This window comes from Chrysoperla carnea, chromosome 1, assembly GCF_905475395.1.
Source record: "Chrysoperla carnea chromosome 1, inChrCarn1.1, whole genome shotgun sequence".
Classification (NCBI taxonomy): Eukaryota; Metazoa; Arthropoda; class Insecta; order Neuroptera; family Chrysopidae; genus Chrysoperla; species Chrysoperla carnea.
The window spans coordinates 105,603,394-105,617,541 of NC_058337.1; the positions used below are offsets into that span (position 1 = coordinate 105,603,394).

Sequence of the window (14,148 nt, forward strand, 5' to 3'; positions counted from 1 at the left end):
CGGTTATATAAAACACTTGATTTGGCAATCCATCTGCGACATATATGCTACACTATTTTATATATTGCTAATACAGGATGATATAAAATTTAAATAGGCGGATATTATCTGATGATAGAACTGGGAGTACTTATTATTATCGGTTTGTACTACTTATATGTGAAGGAATTATAATGTTTGTCGCAAAGAATGCGGTGGTAGAGACAGGAAATCGAAGATAATAATCATACAAACATCTTCAACATTTTAATCAATATATTATTATATATTTTATAATAGTTTATTTGTATATTCATAGAATACCGTGCTTTTCTTGTGATAATTTACCTTATTATGCAAGTTAATATCTGTTCTTTTCTTACTGTACACATAATCACAGTTCTCCAATGTTGCGAGATTTTGCGTGTTGTTTTCGTATGACCACGCCTCTTGTTGGGAAGTCGTCTCTCCTGCTTGTCTTCTATGCTATGATTGAGATCACTTTTAGGGTGGTTTTCTTTTAAAGATTGCAGAAATCGCGTAGTTTGCTTTGGCTTCGAATACCTTTCTTTCTGACCTGATATTCGATATTTATTATATTACCATACATACCAAACCCATTTGCAAGAAGAAGACGACATTGTCATACCTCACGGATGAAAAACTATAGTAAATATGCAACTTTGTATGTTTATGACCAGGTTTTGATGTTACAAATTTTAGTGCATAGGTACATCATTATTAGTATTTTTTGAAGAAATAAATAATTAAAAGTAATCACTTTTTATGGGCTTTAATAATAGCGTATAATGTCTAAGATGGCTTTCAGAAACTAGTCAAATAGCTTATTGAAAGGATTTGTTGAAATGTCTGTATTTGAGAGCTTCAGATTTGAAGAAAAGGTAGTAGAAGAGGTAGCGTACTAGGAATACCGAAGTTCGGGGGAACGAATATTTTAGAATAAAATTTACGAAGTGGAACAGATCTGAATACTACTATTAAAAATATAAAATAAATAAGCCATACATTATTATGGATCTAGAAGTTAGAATTTGTAGAGGAAAGAGTTGAAGAAGGACTAATATACAAAGTTAGTAAGTAAGTTGCCTCTAGACATATTTGTACAACATTCTAACATTATATAATAGATTCTTCCGTTTTAAAACGATTCATTCTGTTTGCTTTTAAAAGATAAAATTATCGATGGTATTTGAAATTCTGCTGAAATTAATTTTCTTGTATAAAAATATTTCTTAGTTGAGATATTCTTTTATTAAAATTGTTTTTCGAGCATGATGTTAGATGTTATGGGCGCATTTGGTAAATCAGAAACCCGTTGGAAAATTAGTACAAATGTCACCGCTAAAAATGATAAATTTTTTGATATCATTTTCAAAAATAAAAATATTTTAGAGAAAATAATTAAACGTGACGAATTTCACTTTACGCTGTTACGTGCCTTGAAATTTGAAATTGGAATGGTGAAAAATTAAATTAAACTTTTTTTACATTTTTGAATCGTATATTTACAATTGAACTTTATAGTGCAGCTTCTTTGCTATTTTGACTGATATCTTAAAAGCGATAATAACATGAGTCCAATTCGATTCAGTATAGCTAAGATCTTCTCTGAATGAGCGGTCTTGAAATTTCAAGATTACAGAATGTAGAAATTCAGATGTATCTCATGCTACCTGCGAGATTGTTTTAAACGATACTTCTCTAAGAAACATTAAAATAAACTGGAAGAAGCTAAACGACTTGAAGAAATGTCAGCGAAACAGACATGATCAGGGTAAAATTTGTAGAAATTTCAAAATAGTTAGTTTCGAGAAGGCCCTATGTCATAGGAGCCATTAATGGAAACTGGTTAAGCTGACATAAGTGTAGGTAGAATTTGGGGTTATTATATTTGGCCGTACTTCATGTATAAAATCGACAGAGAAGAAGGAGAATTCTTGCAACATGACAACTCATTTAATTGGGTAGATCTTTTTTCTAAGATTTTTCTAACTGAAACTGATAAAGTCAAAACATCTTTTTCAGGAATTTGATCTTAAATCGTGGATGTGAAAGGATTTAAATCGGCTCAACATTTTGTACTCTAGTATTCGATTAATTCTGAAAAAAAAATCATAAACCATGCTTTTTTCTGGTTTCTGATTGACGAATAAAATAATTACATCAAAAATAGTAAATCGTACTGTAGTAAGGTCATTAGACGATTTCACTGTAAGATTACAACTGTGTTAATGTAAAAAAATAGAAGATAGTAACTATAATATAATGCTTGAAATAGAACTTTTCTTATTCATACATACTGAAAAGGGTTTTCTATTAAGAATGGTACAACTTTAAACTTTGACAGTGTCCAACAACCACTGTCTGTGTCCAACATTTCATGTAATGTTGCTTGTTGTGTTTTATAAATTAAATTGCACTGTCCAGTGAAGCTGTGATTGTCATTTTGTCGACTCCATATATCACTCAAATTTAAAGGTATCAGTCAGCTGGTGGGCTAGGCGGGCTGCATAGTGCGTTGATAACATTTATAGTTTTAAAATGAATAAAATACAAATTTAAAAAATGAAAATATAGAAGGAATTTATTATTTATTGAGGTAATTGTAAATCAGACATTCAAAATCTGACACTTGCTTACATCGTTTTTAGTCTTTAAGAGGGGTTAGCTGCCTCTTCCTATCTCCTGACTTTAGCAAATTTCTTGCACTAATTGCGAAAAATACTCATTTTTATTAAAAAATATCATACAGAAATTTTTAATTTAAGTTCAAAGTTATACCTTTCATAATGGAACACTTACTTGGGAACATACATAATACTCGTATATAACTGTTGTTTTAGTTCATATCTTCGTCTTCACTGAACTTTTGTGAAGAAAATCTTGAACTACAAAAAGTACCTACATATAGTAGTCGAAGTAGCAGAGTATCGTTGTACAATGAATGGGTAGATATATATAAATCAGTGTTATATGTGGAAAAGCAGTCATTCAAGGAAACGAACAAAATAAGATTGTGTTATGTTAGAGTAGAGAGTAAAAAAAAGTATAAATTTTAAGGGTAGTGGTGTTCTCTCTATCTGTTTGTTCTCTGACTAAAACAATCGTGTTCAAGAAAATCAAAGCTAACTGGGTAAAAAAATTCCTGACTTTATCCTTAAACTTCCTCTAAAACAAAGTAAAAAGACTTATATTGAACTTCCCGTAAAATGCTACAAGGGCAATGGTTTTCAGGTCTACGAACAAGATCACTTAAATCTTTATTACGTATACTTGGCGACTTTAACATAGGAGACCTTTTAAAATCTAGAGCAACTCAAATCTATCCAATAACGGGAACCGATTGTTAAAGTCACTATGTAAACTACTGGACTTGTATCTGTCTTTTCAGATTTTATTTGACCCAGTCGGGTTTTAATTACAAAATATCAAACTAATATTAATTACAAAATTTCAAACTTTGTTGTTTCTCCTTATCCTTATAGAATTCACTTACGAGAAGATATCAAAAGTCTTTCAGGAATTGTATCTATTTATTCAATATTTGATACTACTTTTGTCAAAAAGAACATTAATTTTGTTTTAGCTAGAGTATTTCGGAAAATTACTCAGAACAAAAGATTATCAATGGACAACACAGTGAATTTGATATTTTGTACAGTTGATAGATACGGCGAAATAGTTGTTGATGTCTCGAAAGTCCGTACGAATGTATCGTGTAACAAGGTGAAATATCATTTAGAAAGATACACAAAGCAAAAAAATCTTCTAATATTTACATTATGTTTAAACAGCTAGAAAGTTGATCAATGCTAGCACATAGCGACAAATACAGGAATTCTGTTCAAATATAAACGAGTATTTGTTTGTGACTAATTGATATTTTTTGTGTGTTAGTTTGCACAATAAGCTCGAGATTTCACAGAAAGGTGGTAATTTTTCTGACGACAAAATAAAATAAAATGACTTATTGCGACCATAGCTTAAGTTGGTTTAATGTAAATGATCCTTATAGTATATAATTCACTCGAACACATATTTTTGTAAGAGAGTTATCATTCTTGCCGTTAGTGCTGTTGTTCGAGATGATGAAGAGACGAGGTTTTGATTGAAACAAAGTGGAATGAATGAGAAATGAATGCGATTTTATGTATTGCTATGTTTTTGTTTTTGTATTTTTATGTATATACTTACACGTAACCGCACGTAATATGTACGACCAGTTTTATGAATGTAAGATAAAAAAAAACATGTTTTTAGTAAGAGCTCATGTTACATTCATCTGCTTAATCAAACCACAAAAAATTTATCTATCTGTTAACAAAAATTGTTTTTAAAATTGCCGTCAGACAATTAGCTTTAGGACGTAAGAATAAGTGCAGTCATGGACCCAAAAAAGATACAAAAAAGATCGAGAGGTGTCGTGAGACACCCATTAGAAACTATATTCCTTTCATATCTTGGTACATTATAAATGTAGCGCATAATTTTTTTATTTACAAGATATTTTTTTTAAATTTAAGGTATTAATTTTAGAAGTCAAATACTTGTTTGATTCTTTAAAGAATTTAATTTTATAGCTACTTTTAGTTTAAAAAACATACTTATGATTTAGTAGTCAACCCAATATGTGAGTACATTACGTTTGGTTTGATTAGGATATTTATTATGACACAACATAAAAATTGCATTGTACTTACTTTAAATTATCTCTTTTTTCTTTAACTTCTGATAGCTTTCGCAATTCATAAAACATAAAATTTTGACAAAAAATACAAATTGACACCTGAATTGATTGAAAAAGTTTTACTTTCCAAGGTAACCTAGATGTCGGTTTTTGGTGTCTGTTTGATGGACTTTAATCGTTTGTCTACTTAGACTTTTTAGTCGCTTGGATAAGAACGAAAAACCGCCTCCTTCACATCATAAACATAAATGTTAATGTATATATGGATGTAGTTTAATAAATTTAGATTCACAAATAATGATGTGAGTGGCCTCTGTTAGAGGCGTATATGTCAGAGAAACAGACGTTAAGCTCTATTATTTATCGATGAGTGAACTTTGAGTAAAAGTTCTTTATAAGTATGTAAATGAGATCATTGAATCAAGAAAATGCTTATTATAAGAACATGAGCAGCCAATGTAAACGCGAATACAATTTTTTACAGTATTGATATTCCTACTTGTCGTACAGCTTCTATCTTGTTCCAGTACCTTTTTTGGGCACTAGATTTATTTGGAATAACTGAGGATGCATGCATTTATAGAAAGTATTGATTTGTACTGACTAATTTTTGATCATATTATCGATATTTTAAGTGTACGAGTATTGTAGCCAAATCTTCAAATAATTAATAGCTATATGAAAGTAGGAAAATCTACAGGAGGTGATGAAATAAAAACAAAAAGGAAAATGTTTTGTTCTGTAGCTAAATGGTTGTATGTATGTATATGTCTAACTAAACAGACAGTCACAAAGTTTTCCACTACATTTAAAATCATTGAAGAACAAAAATTATTCATTATGTGTACATATATTTTTTCCTAGTAGTATTTAGTTCTCAGTTTTTTTTTGTTATATTATCATGACTGGTCACACGCTAGCTTAATCAGAGATTTAATCAAATTACATATTTTCTAAATTAGTAGCAGCCTCAATCGGGTTTTCTACACTTTGGATTGTCATTCCCGTTTTGTTTGACAGAGTTTTGAGTGTTTGTTTAAATTTATCTATATAATATGTGCTCTAGTTTTTAAAACTGCGGGTATAGTTCTTGAACAAAAGATTCTCACAAAGTTCTTGATGTTGCTCAAAAACAAATTATTTAAATTTATTAGAAAATATTTTAAATTTTTTTATGTAAACCATATATAAAATCCATAGAATTATATGTCTACCAGTTACATTAATAAAGTAGTGAACCGTTAGCATGGAAACGCCACCAATAAAGCTCATACATTGACAACACATTGTATGAAAAAATTAGCGATTTTTCACCTGTTCAAAGATTGAAAAATGTTACATTCAATTGTCCATCTTTTCGACAGTTTTAAACTTCCAGTTCATCTGTCATTTCGTAATAACTTTATTGTTACGATAGGTTATATTATGATAGCTAAAACAATCTACAAAAACTAAGAAAATCTTAAATTTGATTTCCATAAATTCGACATTTAACTTATAGTTTAAAATCTCAAATATTTAGGTTATCATTCTTATCTTGCTCTTTCTTCATAAATCAGGTCCAACACATCTGTTTGACGTGCCAAAAAAATGAATGAAATTACAATTTATGGATGGAATTATTTCGAAAGAAGTCAATTAAATTTTGTCAAATGAATAAAATTTTCGTACCTTTGTAAGTATCAGCACTGTGTGTTCTTGATCTTTTTTTATTATTTATGAAATTTCAATTATTTATACTATAATTTTGTATAATTAGTTAAAAAAATATTTATATAATTATTTAAAAATTAAAAAAAAAAACACAGTTATTCCAAAGTTTTAAGTTTTCAATTCCGTTGACAGTCTCCACGATCGTTTTTTTCGATTCGTTTTAATGAACTTCTTTCGATCTCAGTTACCTATTTAACTGAACTCACGTTAGATATAATTTTCATCCTGCTGTCTTGTAGAAAGATATTAAGTACCTTCTTATTTTTATGTTGTTCAGTTGATAAGAGAACGACAACTACTACTGCTATATTTGTTAAAATTAACAACCATTTTTCTTTTTTTTCCTGTATACACAGCTATCATCTACCTGTAAGAGGAAATCTAAAAATCACAAGCAAGATACAGCAAAAAAAAAGTATGTCAGATAAACTTTTTCTTTACTGAAATGTAATTATTTTCATTTAAAATTGTAGTAAGTGTATATATAAGGTATAAGTTAAGAAAAAAAATATAAAAATAAAGTTTAAATTCTTCATCTTTTGAACATGATACAATTTTAAAGTTTTTTTATAAATAATATTAGAAAAGTTTATAATAAATAAAATATCTCTTATAAAAGAATGACTTCTTGATGAGTTTTTTTTTACAAGAATGTTGTGCTTGCCTACATTATTATTGGTTGCTAAGCAAGTGGATAATGTAAGGTAATTTTAAAAGTATACTTTTTAAAAGTAAGGTTTTAAGATAATTGGTTTTATAGATAATTTTTTATGGAATATCAATAACGTTATTTGTCTAGCCCAGACACCCTGTGCTTGATAAATGTGTGCTAAAACTAATAAATATAAGGTTTGGGAATGGTTCTTTGTCAATAGTTGTTGTTGGTTTGTAATATTAATTGCAATTCTGTTGATTTATAAATTGCCTGATTTAATGATGCTTAGTTCAAAAATAGTGGGCAAAAGTAGTGTATACTCTTGCTGTTGGTTCGGGGTAGAAATAAAATAATTGAAAATCTGTCTAAAACTTGGGTTAGTTTTCATTAAGTGTCATTTGACAGTATCTATTGCCCAGCTGTCTTGCTCGCTCTATTAAGGATGTACGAGCGCCAGAGAAATTTTGGATAAAAGGCTTGATTTTTTTTTCGTTATATGAATTTGGACTAAATCTGAATCAAAACTGAAAATTTTAGGGGGTGTTGCCCGATTATTTAAATAAATAAATTTCTCCAAAAGTATAGCCGGTGGACATTAAAAAAACTATTTAAATTAAAGTTAAAACCTCAATAAATTATTGAAAACAAAAAAACCATCTGCGCATGACTAATTAAGGATGTATGAGCACGGTAGTGGGGACACAGTTTAAAAAAACAATATTTTTTTTATCAATTTTGAAGTTGAATTATGTAATAACTTGACTATATAAGACGAAAAGTAAGAATGAAACTTTTCGATATCTGGAATAATCTTCAAAATATCGAAAATTTTGTTTAATTATTTAGCTTTCGATATTTCGAAAACCAAGACAGCTATCGAAAAAATTTATTCTTATTTTTCGGCTTGATTCCTGAAGTTATAATAAAATTCAATAAATACTATCAAACGAGAGAAAAATATGACCTTAAAGATGGACCTCTATTGCTCAATATATCTCTCAATATATTTTTACTCTCATTCAGTGTAGTGATAATGCATAAGGCTAAAATCGAAATTTCACTCTAGAACTTTGGTCTCATGGTCTCATGTAATTATCCGACTTGTAAAAGTGGTATTTTTGAGCGCCAAAATCCCAAAATGATGGCATTAAAATAAATAAAAATTTAATTAATTAAAAAGTTAATTACGAAGTACAATTCTGTTATCTCTTGCGTGACACCACGGTGTTAAAGAGTGTTGACATTTCACACTCGTCGATACAGACTTGTGTTCACGAATGATAATGGATAGAGTTTTATTAATATTATCATAGCGTACATTATCATGTTGATACCTAATTATCATTATCAAGTAGATGGTTCATTGAGTTTATTATTATAACATGCATTCATTAAGTATATCATTACCATCTCATATGCTAAAACATGGTTATTACGTTAAGGTAGACTGAATACGGTATCTATTCAGAAAATTAACGGTTGATTTTTATGTAAATTGTTTTGAAACTATATACGTTCTAATTGGAGTGTCTCAAAAGTACTAAATAAGAAGAGCAGAATATATAGTTGATAAGTTCGATTAAAGTAGTTAGAGCGCCAAGGCAAGTTTAGACTTGTGGTTGAAATTATTTGTACCTTATTTTCAAATTTGATGATTAATTTTGCTGTAACTTCATGAATGTAGACAAAAAATAAGAATACAATTTTTCGATATCTGCCTTGGTTTTCGAAATATCGAAAGCTAAATAATTTTTCAATTTTCATTATTTTGAAAAATTACTCTCTTTAAATTTGTGTCCCCACTACCGTGCTCATACATCCTTAATTAGTTGGATACAATGGGGTTTTTTTTGTTTTCAATAATTTATAAAGGTTTAAAACAAAACACATCATCCATCTACCTTTTTTCCATATGACCTATGTTGAACATGCCTACTTTTGAAGTAATTCATTTATTTAAATAATTGGGCAACACCCTCTAAAATTTGCAGCATCCCTCTAAAATCTAAAAGCCTTTACATCCTTAAATGTTTGTAAATATTGTATATTTTTAACGAAACAAAAACTCGGCGGCTGGTCTAGTTTATAACTTTTTGCACGCAATAAATAGTCTAATCAGTCTTTATCAGTCTGTTACCATGATATTTCTACCTTAAAAGATAATAATTACTCACGTTTCGTTCATTATGTTTGTCTGTGAATGACAGAGTACTTGGTATATACTTGGCGTCTGTTATATTATAATTGATTTGAAGGGGAAAGAAAAAAAATCGTATCATATTTTATTAAATCATACAAAAGATAAAATGTTTTAACATGGCAATGACATTTTTGGTTTTAGCTATATAATTTTAAATAGCATCTTTTCGTATTATATATTTTTATTGTAAATACGCTGGTAGATATCGCTTTCAATTGGGATGAAATATTCAATGAAGTTCAATGTACTCTTTAGAAAAATGATTAATATTTAAAAAACTGAATGTAATTGAGAACAAGTGAAACAAAACATTTATTAGTTTGTCTAAATTAATTGTTAAAATATTTTGAAAATGTTGAATGTCAGTGCTTGCATTATTAAAAATAAATAAAAATATCAACATATGGCCTGGCGGAAAGTCCAGCCGCCATGTGCTCAAATTTTCGAAAAATTTTTGAAGTATTATCAAGAAAAACTTACCAGTTGGAGCTACATAAAAATTTTGTATCTCTATATCTTTTAGAGTTTTGGAGAAAATGGACACCAAAGTTTTGAGCTTATTTGGTTCCTCACGGAAAAACAATGCTATTTATGAGAAAATGTCTAAATCAAAAGTAGCATATTCTCACATAAGGAACATTCATAAGTTCCTTCGAACCCATGACCCGATTGACTTATTTTACGAACTCAAACTCACTTTTTACGTCCTGAACAAGCGTGTAGATGGAAGAACGGGCGCACGAACGGGAATGAACTAAATATGCGATTTTATAAGCACCTTTAGCAATATTTTGTTCATATCAACAATATTCTTATTCGTTACAAACTTAGGACTAAATTTAATATACCTTGATATGTATTTCATTTAAACAAGATATAATAACGTAGATTATTTTAAATAACCGTAAACTCTTGACTCGAAAAACATGCGTACTTATGTTTTGCTTATAAAATAAATTGGATTGCATTTATGGTGTTAAATTAATTTTTTGCTGGCTAGGCGTTATGTGCATCATGAAATGTAGCAGTGGAAAATTTTTAGGCTTAGTAAATATGATGGATGATAAATATTATATATATGAAATGGCTTCGGGAAATATCGTCATATTTATGAAATCAGAAAATCTTTGCCTCTTTTTAACTGGGCTTCCTTTAGTTTGAATTTATATCACTACAACTTCTACTACAGCTGAAAAATTTTTCCTTTAAAAATGTTCGATTTATTATTTTGAATAAATTCATATGAATTGAAACAATTTTGATTTAATATTTTATAAATTTTGATAATTTTTTTGTGAAAAGAAAAATCATTTTTCTTTCGTTGTTTATATCAGTTCAATTGAAAATAAAAAATGAAACTAGACGAACAGCTTACAAATTTTTAAACTTTGTAAAACAAAAATAAAGTATAATCTAAATATTTAATAACCCGTATAAGATGATTTAGTTTATATAATATGAGCAAATTATACCATTCTCAATGTATCAAGTTATGCATTGATAGATAAGCTTGTATTTTGCATAAGTCAATCAAGGCGATCAGCCGTAGAATTTCGAAATTTTTGTTCCAGGATTTTTGTCTTGTTTACGTCGATGCTTTTGCACTTATGTACCTACTTTGATTGAAATATTCATTAAATCTCTGAAATTATTTTGACTTGTTTATACAAAATCCGAAGAAATTGCAGGCTACAAAAAGGTAATTGCAGGGGGGGGGGGTGTTTACAAAAATATCTTTGTACAAATTGGGAAACCACCAGCCCATATCTCAGTGGTCCAGACTCCTTTTCGAGAAATTATTTCCAGCGCCATTGATTATATTACACATATTAAAACGTTATGAAATGCCCAATGTTAGGGGAAATATGTTTCCATACTTTCTAAGAAGGTATGTCTTTTTTTCTAAAATAAAATTTAATACCAGTGCTTTCCTAACAATAAACTCAAACGCCAGTGACCTCAAAGAAATTAATGTAAGTTCTCTATTGAATACACTTTTGATGTAAAAAATTTGTCACTTTCTACTAATCTTGAGGAACATCCAGGTTTCTAAATATTTAATTGTCTCGAGTTTCTTAAACCACACCATATTTTTCGTTTATTCCCTTAAGCAACATATAAATATTTTACTTGAATAAAAACTCACAGTGAATAAAAATATGTCACACAAGATGCCACTTCATTTCCCCGACAATTCACTTGGCGTATTTCTAAATTGACAGAATAATATTGATTTAGTTTACAATGTTTTGGCACACAAAATAATTTTGATATTCTTTTTACGATATATTTTTTCTTTTTGTGTTACAGAATTGTGTCAGCGTTTTTTGCTTGAATTGACATCAGAATTTGTAAGTAGAAATATTTTTATTTTCTGCGTTCATTATTTATGCGTTTATCTCATCTCAATCAAAAGTGTTTTACAACAAATTGTCAACGTTTCGTTAATATAGTCATTTAAAATGCAAAAGGTTTATATTTTAACCGTCTTCAGAATCCTGGTTTTTTATTGTGGTAAAAGATTTTGTCATTGTATATTCAAATGAATATTTTTCATTCCTTTACGATGTAATTTTGAAGCAGGAAAATGATAATTTTAAAATTATTATTACTTACTTGAAAAAGAAGTGATGTGTTGTACAGTCAGTATTGGTTATAACGACGTCGGGTTTAACGACAAAATGAAAAAGATCCCAGTCGTATCCTTATATAAACACATATCTGAATTAATCGTCAATAAAAGCTTCGGTTAAAACGACATATTGGCTAAAGAGACCAAATTCATTGGAATTATAAATTGACATATGGGCTATAACGACGACCATGTACGTACGCATTGTTGTTACCCGTACATACTTCTTCAGTCAAACAAAACAGCAACGTGCTTCTTTTAACTTAATTTTGGTTATTAATCCAGTAACCTTGACGTCTGAAAGTACGGGGTGGTTTGCGTCAAATCCGACGCTTCTATTTTTTTGCAGGCTTGTTTATGGTGTTGGCACAATGAATAATTATAGTTTGTGACATCGAGCGCTGCTTTCGGCCAGAAATCGAAAATCGATCTTTTGCCAGATATCGAAAAATTTGAAAAATTTCGCTTTTTTTCGGCCGTGAAAAATTTTGGCTTTTTTCAGATTTTGGCGATTATAACCCGAAAGGACTAGTTTTTGAGTGTACCTTCTCAGGATGTTTTTAAAGTAGTAGTTTTTGAGTAAAGTTTCCGAGGTAAAGCCTTACACAATTTATTATGTTTTCGAGCTTCGCAATTTTGCAATGTCTTCGTCATTCTGAATGAATTTTGGCCCTGATTCTTCGTAATCCCTCGTAAACTGAAAAAGCCTCAATTTGAATTCAGAACGTAACGTAACATAACATGTTACACGTAACACCCATCACAGCTACCAGATAGTAGAAAATTATTTTTCGAGTGAAATTTTCAAGTCGTGAAATGCTAGCAAAAGGTTTCAAATAAAGCTTTTATTTAATTAAAAGGCTTGTAATTATTGCATAATAATGTATACATTTAATATAGAAAATTGTAAAATTAACAGATCTGAATATATCCTCAGATCAAAGAAAAAACTAACATATTCATTCAAAGATTTTAATGACAATTATTTTCAAACCAATGATTAATTAATTTGTAATAATTTTTATAAATGGTTTTTCATTACGAGTGATACTTTTCAGAATTTAAGTAAAAAAAATCAAAGTAAATTGTTTTATATTTTGTAGCTTGGACATTAAGTTATGTTGCTGAATGTGCAGGCTTCTTCTGTGGCTTGAATTATTTTTTGAGTGTTCACTTTGCTGATAAATTCATATATAATATTCCAATTAAAAAAATTAATTAATTCATTCAAAGAAAATAGACGCCATTTTTTCCTTTTTCAAAAAATTTTGTTCATAACAAAACTTTATTGTCAAACCTTCAAAACAAAGCACAATTTATTTATTCAGTTTTAAATGTTGAGTTGTTTCTTGATTAAAATTTTAAAAAGTATCATTCTTAATGAAACCCCCTATCTTAATTATAAATACAATTTATATGATTTAATTTTATTTATATATATATATACACTTTGAAATGTATATTTATTTGATATTTATTTGCATATGTTACCAAACAACATCGATTACCACTTGCCAAACACAATTTATCATAATTTCATAATTATTGTTTGTAATCATAATTATTATAATAATAATTAATAATTGTTTTTGCATGTGGGTAGCAGTTCTATGTATGTGAATATGAACCAAGAGCCTAACCTGACCGAACTTTTATCGTGCGTTAGCCTTCTTGCAGTTGTAAATTTCAATTTTCACTGTGGTTTTGCGAATAAAGTTTTAGTTTTAGGATGTATCAGTGATTCAATATCTTTAATATTATTTATCTCCTTAATATTTTTCGTCACAATATTTAAAATCGAAAAAATCGATTGAAAAAAAAGAACGGGAGGTGACACTCGGCAGGAACTATGTTCTTTTTGCTCTAATTCATGTTCAATTTAAAAACAAAATTTAATTTTTTTAAATTAAAGCTAAAAAAATGTACTCACATGACTGGGTTGCGATCAGACTTCTCTCCAAAAGAGGAGCGGGTACTGTAATCACAAGATCACAGCCTCATTGGGAATACCGGACTCATCCACGGAAAAAGGAATAAGGAACATAGTATATCAATAAAAGGAGGATGATGTCGATGAAGGTTCAAGAATATGGATGTTGAACTTGTTGTGTCAAAAATCATATATATTTTTAGTGAATTTCCGAAGAAAGTCCATAATAAAAAATTTGGAAGTTTATCAAAATAAAAATTTTTTTTTTTGTATTTTTTGATCAATTTTAAGCAAAAAAGTACTCATTGCCTTTTTTTCTAGCCGCTTAGTT

At 29.0% G+C, this 14,148-nt stretch overlaps 1 protein-coding gene across 1 annotated transcript in view; it reads left to right on the forward strand.

The window, feature by feature from the left end:
• The window catches only part of LOC123290787, a 479,121-nt gene that overhangs the window by 38,099 nt on the left and 426,874 nt on the right, over positions 1 to 14,148 (forward strand). The window contains exon 2 of the mRNA XM_044871115.1: positions 11,566 to 11,606. The gene's annotated coding sequence lies outside the window, so the exon portion shown is untranslated. The remainder of the gene's footprint in view (positions 1 to 11,565; positions 11,607 to 14,148) is intronic.